General features: G+C 48.7%; 1 long non-coding RNA gene across 6 annotated transcripts; it reads left to right on the plus strand.

Annotated features, from left to right (window-relative positions):
• Window positions 1–2,259: 2,259 nt before the first annotated feature.
• On the plus strand, window positions 2,260–7,735 carry LOC120711516. Of its 6 annotated transcripts, none has more exons than XR_005690309.1 (6): window positions 2,260–2,811; window positions 2,906–3,193; window positions 3,733–3,820; window positions 3,916–4,016; window positions 4,097–4,208; window positions 6,247–7,735. It is a non-coding gene; the product is annotated as an uncharacterized LOC120711516 (long non-coding RNA). The 6 variants fall into 6 exon arrangements; XR_005690307.1 differs by lacking the exon at window positions 3,733–3,820 and having other exon boundaries at window positions 2,264–2,811; window positions 6,247–7,048; window positions 7,446–7,735; XR_005690310.1 differs by lacking the exon at window positions 3,733–3,820 and having other exon boundaries at window positions 2,264–2,811; window positions 3,916–3,975; window positions 6,247–7,048; window positions 7,446–7,735.
• The last annotated feature ends 365 nt before the right edge of the window (window positions 7,736–8,100 follow it).

Raw genomic sequence — 8,100 nt, forward strand, 5'->3', positions numbered from 1 at the left:
CTGGATGTCCCTGTGCACTGCGAACGCCTCCCTTTTATATCTCAATGGGGCGTGTACACAGCTGTTGGGTCCCCGACAGGTGGGCCCAACGTTGTAGTATAAAATAGCGTACTGTTCATACATTATGGCGTCGCAGGCAAAGGAGATCCCTCTCTGGATTCCCTTGCCTGCTCCCGGAGCCCTTCGTCCATCATGTCCTGGCGCTATCTTGTCAGGACGGAGCCTGACGTAGCTAGTGGCATCGCCCGCCACATTGCTCAAGCGGGAGGTGTAGCTTGCGGCGTAGGCGGCATGATGGAAAAGCGCCGTGCTGTCGTATCCATTTAATGCTGCAAGCGGGCTCTGCGCGGCCGCGGCACAGGCGGCTGCACTGTGCTCCTTGGTAACACGCGGTGTACAGCGAGGCCTGACAAAGGCTGTCTCGCGTGCAGCGGCGGCAGAGCACGCCTTGTCCATCTGCATTAAATGTAGTAGGCGCGCGAGTCTTCGAGCGGAAGGCTCGCGCGCGAGCCCGTTCCTCCGGGCTACGTGGCAGCTCCGGACCCCTACGCGGTAAAGGGAGGTCCGGGCGGACGCAGGGGGTCCCGGACCCTTACGGGGGGTCCGAGGCCCCGGCGGTCAACATGGAGCTTCTCCTTTATAGGGACACGTGGCGTCTCCGGACCCTTCCCCAGGCGGGGAACGGGTCCGGGGCCGTTGGCCTGGTGTGGGAAGAGCCTGGCCCGTGGGACCTGGCTACTCCGTCCTTCCCGCGCAGTTACGGATAACTACGCGGGTCCTGCCTTGCCGCAGTAAGAGTGGGCATCCCTGCTACAGGGTACCGACACAAGTTACATTCACCGGTTGAACCGACGATGACTATTGGAGAACCGTCGGATTAACCGGCGTTGCGTACTGTTTTCTGGCAGTTTTTCTCCAACGGCTCTATCCGCGTGAGCTGCCTATATATACCCCTCCAATGGGTCATTTTACCCTCTCTCAACACCCAGGAACATTCATACACATACTCCATAGTGAGAGACACTTTGAGCTACACATTCCACTCAAATTGATCATTCAATCATCCAAGAAGTAAGGTTAAGGACTTGAGTAGAGAAAAGCTATGTGCATCCGTTCTTGGTGATCGGTTCTTGCTCAAGTGAAGGTCTTAGCTTGTTACTCTTGGTGATTGGCATCACCTAGACGATCTTGGTGATCGGGGTGTCTTCTTTCGGAGCTTGCTAAGTTGATTGTGGGAACCCGAAGAAGGTTGTACGTGGCTTGAGCTCCACCACGCCGGAGATGGTGAACAGAGACTCTTAGTGAGCGCCTTCGTCTTGGTGACTTGGGAGGTGACAATACCCTTGGTGGGTGTCACAACGTGGACTAGGGGTGTGTGCCAACACATCGACGCCATGGGAAAAAATCCGGTTGTCTCGTGTCCCTCTCCATTTCCATTCAAGCAATTACTTTCTAGCAATATTTCATGTGCTTCACCCTAGAGATCATAATTTAGCTCTACCTTACTTAGCATATCATCTAGTTGTTCCTCTACTAGCATGTGTAGGCTTGCTCTTAGTGCTAAGTTAGCCGGTTGGTGAATTGAGCCTTTTATAGAATTGCATAGGTTAATGTTGTTTTATATTGTTTTAGAAATTCGAAAAAAGGCCCAATTAATCTCCTCTTGGGCCATCGATCCTTATAGAAGAGACATCCGAATCATAGGAAGATGAGAGTCCGGATGGTGAGAACAGGATACCATAAATACCATTCGTAGTAGGATAGCTGATGCTTTGGTTAATGTGAGAGAACGATAAATAAGCAGGTTGTCATATGAATCATATATCTTTTGTTCTACTATCTTTGTACTTATATGGACCATATGTTGATGGTGGATGCCAAACTTATAAATAATTAAATTTCTCTTCCAAATATGGTCTATTATATGCCAATCAGTGAACAATAAAGACTTTTATGATCAATTTGCATATAAACAGTCTCACGGATCTTCAGAGATATTACACATATTTTATATTAAAGCTACAGCTCACAACTAATTTTAGCCAAATGATTTTCAGCTTTTTTTTTTCACGACCACAGCCAAGCAAACGGACCCTAGCACCAGTGACGTCTTTCATCCCCCATCGACGGATCGCGCCCTGCTCCATCGTCGTCCAACCTCGGGCATCCGTCAGCCGCCCGATCGTCTTCCTGTGCGATCTAAGCCCTCCCGGCCCGCGCACTCCCTCCTCCCGACCCGACCCCGGTTCCAACCCTAGCCGCCCATACCTTTCCTCGCGAGTCGCGATACAACAGCGCCGCCCCTCCCAGCCGTCCTTCCCCTCGCTCCCTCACTCCGCCCTGCCGCCGGCTACCCTCCTCTCCATCTCCGCACGCCGCACCCAGCGGCACCGTCCAACGCTAGGCCATGCCTCTCCTCCCCGCCGCCATGGCCGGCACCGGCGCGATGCCGTCCGGGACGGCGGCCGAGTGGGCCGACAGATTCTTCTCCAATCGTCCGCTTCAGCGTCTGACCTCGCCTCCTCCGATCCGGGGCCTCCCCAACGATCCGCTCTGATCCGAGGAACTCGCCGCCGGCCCTGCGTCCCCCTTACCCTCAGACTCGCGTCCGCCCTCGCCGTCGCCTCCTCCTCCGACAAGCCGGCGCTGCAAACCGAGGACGTTGTGGTCGTCCTCCACGTTGACGTGGCCTCCCCCGAGCCGGCGCCTTCCCGAGGATCCGCTCCGATCCGTCACCCTCACCCTCGGACCCGCGTTCGCGCTCGTCGTCCTCACCGGTACCCGCCTTCACGCGCGTCCCGACGGCGCCGCGTATGATTCGCTCTTCCTCGTTTCACCGTCAGCCCTTCCTTGCCTGATTCGGCGTGTCGCTGACAGATTTGGTTGTGCTACTACCCTCCCGCAGGTTGCACGAGTGGTGGGCTGTCAGTTAGGTGCGACACCGGCTTGTGCAGACGACGGCATGATGCGCCTTACGCAGGGGAGTGTGAACGGAGGCGTGATGCAAGGGACGGATCACCGGCAGCATGAAGGTGCGACCATGGCGGTGCCGATGGACACATCCTCTGTCCGTGCCTAGGTCGCCGTCGAGTCAGGTGCGACACTGCTTGTTGCAGACGGTCGCAGAGGAGCGCAAACGGTGAGCGGAGGCATGACACAAAGGAGTGTCCGCTTCCAAGATGTCGAAGCCGAGGTAAATTTCCTACTCCTTTTTCGAATGGATCATATGCTCGAGGCTTTGCTGTTTATGCTGTTGTAGTTTTGAATGCTGGTTACATTTAATGGTTTGCTATTCTGATGCATGAATTACTTGTAAGGGAGTAGATCATCTGATGGCGGCAGATCGGTTTGGGATTAGTTATTTTTCTTTCTCAAATTCTTGATGTTGAGTAAATGATCATGATTCAAATACTTGGATCTGACGTAGACGATGAGCTTTATATCTTAGATGTCACTCGTTTGGTTCAAGATTGTTCAATTACTGTAGTACTAGCATGCAGCTCTACGCTTGTAACAGATCACTTTCGTTCTTGTCATTATATGATTATATCCACTATGAGATTGGATGATGCTTCTATATTTTGATGATCCTGTTTAGACGGCTGTGATGGGAGCCTTATCTAACCTAACTTGCATAGTTGTTAAATGTTTGGCTGTTGGCAATCCCGTGAGGTCGCTACTACCAATTTTAGGACGTGATATAATTTTTTGGCATTTTTTTCCATATACAAGATAGGAGAGACTTTTGGCATTATTTTTAACCAAGGTGATATTAATTCAGTAATTTTCAAGGATGCGGAAGGATGCTACCCATTTCATGGTTTTGATTCTTGTTTCTATAGATGTCAATTATGATTATTTTTTGTTCTTCCTGGGTCTTATCTAGAGTTTGATTATTGTTATTTTGTACTGCAGAGAATAAATAAGGGAAAAAAGAGAAGTCAGTAGTTTTGAAAGGGGTATCACTGCAGTCAGGTATTCAGGAGATTTCATATTCTTGTGACAATGCTTCGCAAGTCAGCACCTGCTGTGAAATTGATGAACCTTTTTCCTTGTGATAACTTATTTACTTTGTTCTCCCATTTTCCTTGTGCAGAATTTTAGAGAATAGAAGAAGAACTGAGCAATGACAGGAGGAGTCCCAGCAATATTGTCTCAATAGATGAACTGGACAAACCATCTGCAGTAGTAAATAAGTTTGTTAATTGGTAAGCTAATCGTCATCTGCAATTGTGTTGTGCTACTATTCTTGCTACTGCCTTGATTATTATAGTTGCCAGTGCGTACAAATAAGTGACATGCTTATAGGTCTGTTCCCCTGTCGAAGTATCTGGAAGTGCTATACTGGTGCCTGCAATATCTAATAATAGGGAAGCAATTTCCTAGGATGTTTCAACTCTCCTCCGACGATCTGTTTGTTTAAATTTGAACAAAGCTGTCATCTTGGGACACTCATTGGTTAATGGGTAGTTCACAAAGTGTGTTGCTTAACTAATTTCTGCTAACAATTGTTGGAGTGTATTAGGCCCATGTATTAGGCCCCTGTATTAGACATATATATACCTACCCTTCTAGGGTTAGGGTTTATCCAACTCAATTCAATCCAATTTGGTATCAGGCTAGGACGTGCACCTCTGTCTCTACTCCCGGCGGCGCACCTCCCATCATGCACGTGCGGTCGAGCCGCCGCACGCTGGTCCCGCTCCAGGCCGCCCGCTCGTCGGCCAAGCCGCCGCGCGCCAGCACCGTGCTGGGGTTTGACGCGCGTTCCTCCACGGCACTCTGACAGAGACAATCTACTGCAGTCAGCCCACCGGATTTGTGGATACAGCTCAGCCGTAGATGGTCTGCCGTCTGAATAAGTCCTTGTATGGGCTTAAGCATGCGCCTCGGGCGTGGTACAGCCGGTTCGCTTCCTTCCTGCTCACTTTGGGGTTTGCTGAGGCTAGATCAGACACCTCGTTGTTCATCTACCGCCAGGGCAGTGATGTGGCATATCTGCTCTTGTATGTGGATGATATCGTTCTTACAGCCTCCAGCTCCACACTCCTTCAGCAGACGATCTCAGCACTTCAGCGGGAGTTTGCCATGAAAGATCTCAGTCAGCTTCACCACTTCCTGGGTCTCACAGTTGAGCAGCGGCCCGACAATATCTTCCTCCAGTAGTGGTACTATATTCTGGACATTTTGGAGCGTGCTGGGATGACTGACTGCAAGCCGTGCTCCACTCCTGTTGACACTCAGGCCAAGGTCTCTGCTACTGAGGGTCCTCCAGTGGCTGATCCCATTGCTTTCCGGAGTCTGGCCGGTGCACTTCAGTACCTCACCTTCACCCGGCCGGACATCTCTTACGCCGTGCAGCAGATTTGTCTCCATATGCATGATCCCCGGGAGCCACACCTCACCGCGCTGAAGCGGACTCTCCGCTACCTGCGTGGCACTCTTGACTTCGGTCTTCTGCTCCGGCGCTCGGTTTCGACAGATCTTGATGTCTACACCGATGCTGACTGGGCTGGCTGCCCGGACACGAGGCGCTCCACCTCTGGCTACGCTGTTTTCTTGGGTGACAACCTGATCTCCTGGTCATCCAAGAGGCAGCCCGTGGTCTCTCGCTCAAGTGCTGAGGCTGAGTACCACGCCGTGGCTAACGGCGTGGCTGAGGCATCCTGGCTGCGCCAACTCCTCAAGCTCCACCAGCCTCTCTGTCGGAGCACCCTCGTCTACTGCGACAAAGTCAATGCCGTGTACCTCTCCACCAACTTTGTCCATGAGCGGGTTGCCGTTGGAGACGTCCGGGTCCTTCACGTACCGACGATGTCGCAGTTCGCCGACATCTTCACCAAGGGTTTTCCTTTCTCGGTGTTCGTCGATTTTCGCTACAGTCTCAACGTCTGCAGTGGCTAGAGTTGGGACTGAGGGGGAGTGTTGGACCTGTCTGTATGAGTTTTATTTCTTGTCCAGTCTTGAACTCCGCTGCGCCGGAAGTTCAGACTGCGGGGGGTGTTGGAGTGTATTTGGCCCCTGTATTAGACATATATATACCTACCCTTCTAGGGTTAGGGTTTATCCAACTCAATTCAATCCAATTACAATGATTGAGATGCACTAACTAATGTCTATTTCCGCATGAATTGTTTTGTGGATATTGGTTGTGTGCTAATTAAATGTTATGTAATTAATGGGAGCATATTGTAGATATTGAATAATGAAAATAGAAGTGACTAAATTTATATGTTTGTGGCATAGGTGAAAGTTCTTGCCCTAACAGATCATGACACCATGGCTGGCATACGGGAAGCTGTTTCAGCAGATTCCAAATTTGGCATTAGAATAATTCCTGGAGTTGAAATCAGTATAATCCAAGGTAAGTGCCTTCTAGCTTTCAGCGAAAAGACCTTTCAATCTCAACAATTATGCCATGTTACTAAAACGATGACATCACATCTTATCGTTGCATACTCTCGTCAATAGGTCTGCAGTATTGTTTAATGTTGCATCGCCTTTCAAATAAAATAGCACTGTAAACAGCATTTAAGCAGTTTTACTATGACTATGGATGTTTCATATGATGATTCATCATATTATGAATTTTATTGTCTATAAGGGAAGGTGCTGGTGAGCCTGTTCATATCCTTGCATACTATGGTACATGCGGTCCATCAAGGTCTGATGAGTTGTACAGCATGCCATTGAACATTAGAGATGGGAGATACTTACGTGCAAAAAATATGCTGACAAAGCTTTAAAGTGGGAGCGTGTAACTAAAATTGCTGGTGAGGGAGTGGCACCTGGTCGAGTGCATGTAGCAAGGGCTATGGTTATGTAGAGAATGTAAAGTTGGACGACCTTGGTGATGGTGACCCCGCATATGCTAGGATAGCGTTGCATATACCGGACGAGCGAGAACGAGTCGCTGGGGCTGCTTCTGATCCCCAGCATATGCCGGAGGATCAAGCACTCGACCTGGCGACCATGACCAGAATGCTGCTGGAGGTCGCGAACAAATGTAAAGAATTCAAAGTGCTACTGAATACCACCGCGAGGCAAGGTACTTGATACATGAAGTTTGGTCCAATTGCATGCAAACTTATTCACCTGCTGGTCATTTCCGAGCTGTTTAGCATCTACACTATCTTGTGGAGGGAAATAACCGTAGATTCAAGTGCTACTATTTCTAGATGAATGGATGAGTTATTTTTGTGTTGTTGAAGATGAATACACAGATCTGCAAGAACGACCATTATCAGTGTACATTCTAATCTAATAAACCTAGTTATCTTTGTAGTATTTTCACCTTTTTTCTGTGAAAAATAGGAGTCACCACTACTAGCTATAGTGAAATCTTGTTCTGTCCTGTGGGTGTTGAGTTATATGCACTACGAGGTAACATAGTTCTCATTTATTTTGCAATAATGGAGCACTAACTTTTCAAACTTGGTGTGCAGGTCTAGGCATCCGGATACTCTGTGATCCCTGTTCCCGCCAAGTACCACAGTTTGCTCATGCGGCTCTATTGCGTGGGATAGATATGATATAATGCTTGCGAAAGGATTTAGATCAATAAGAGTTCAGTATTTGGTGCATTTTATATCGTCAAAGTCAAAGTTAATAGGATAACATGTACGACCATTTAGATGATTGTGTGTGGATATTAATAGAGCTTCAAATATTATGTGTTTCAAATATCACGTGTTTTCTTATACTCTGTTTATTATTATGAAACTATCTTTTATTACCTGTAGCAATGCACGGGCACGGACCATAGTGTACTACGGCTAGTGGTTCATGAGCTCTGAGCCTTTGAAGGTGACGGGTGTGGGCACGTCATGGCATGTCCGATTCTGTCCAAACATTGATGCGAACTGACGTCCACACCCTAGTTTCTATTTGGCAAGAATATTTTACTCGTGTTTTGTTGTATCGGTCCTCCATTGGACGAGGAGCGAACGAACCTGAAATTGACCAGTGATAAAACTTGTTCCAGATATAATTTGCCATTTTCACTTTTGTCGAAATCTGTACCAGGATATGCTTCGACCCCCTGTTCACTCGTTTTATCTTCTCTTGTGAGTTTCAAGCCTGGAACTCTCATTTTGTTGA

This window comes from Panicum virgatum, chromosome 6K, assembly GCF_016808335.1.
Source record: "Panicum virgatum strain AP13 chromosome 6K, P.virgatum_v5, whole genome shotgun sequence".
Taxonomy (NCBI): domain Eukaryota; kingdom Viridiplantae; phylum Streptophyta; class Magnoliopsida; order Poales; family Poaceae; genus Panicum; species Panicum virgatum.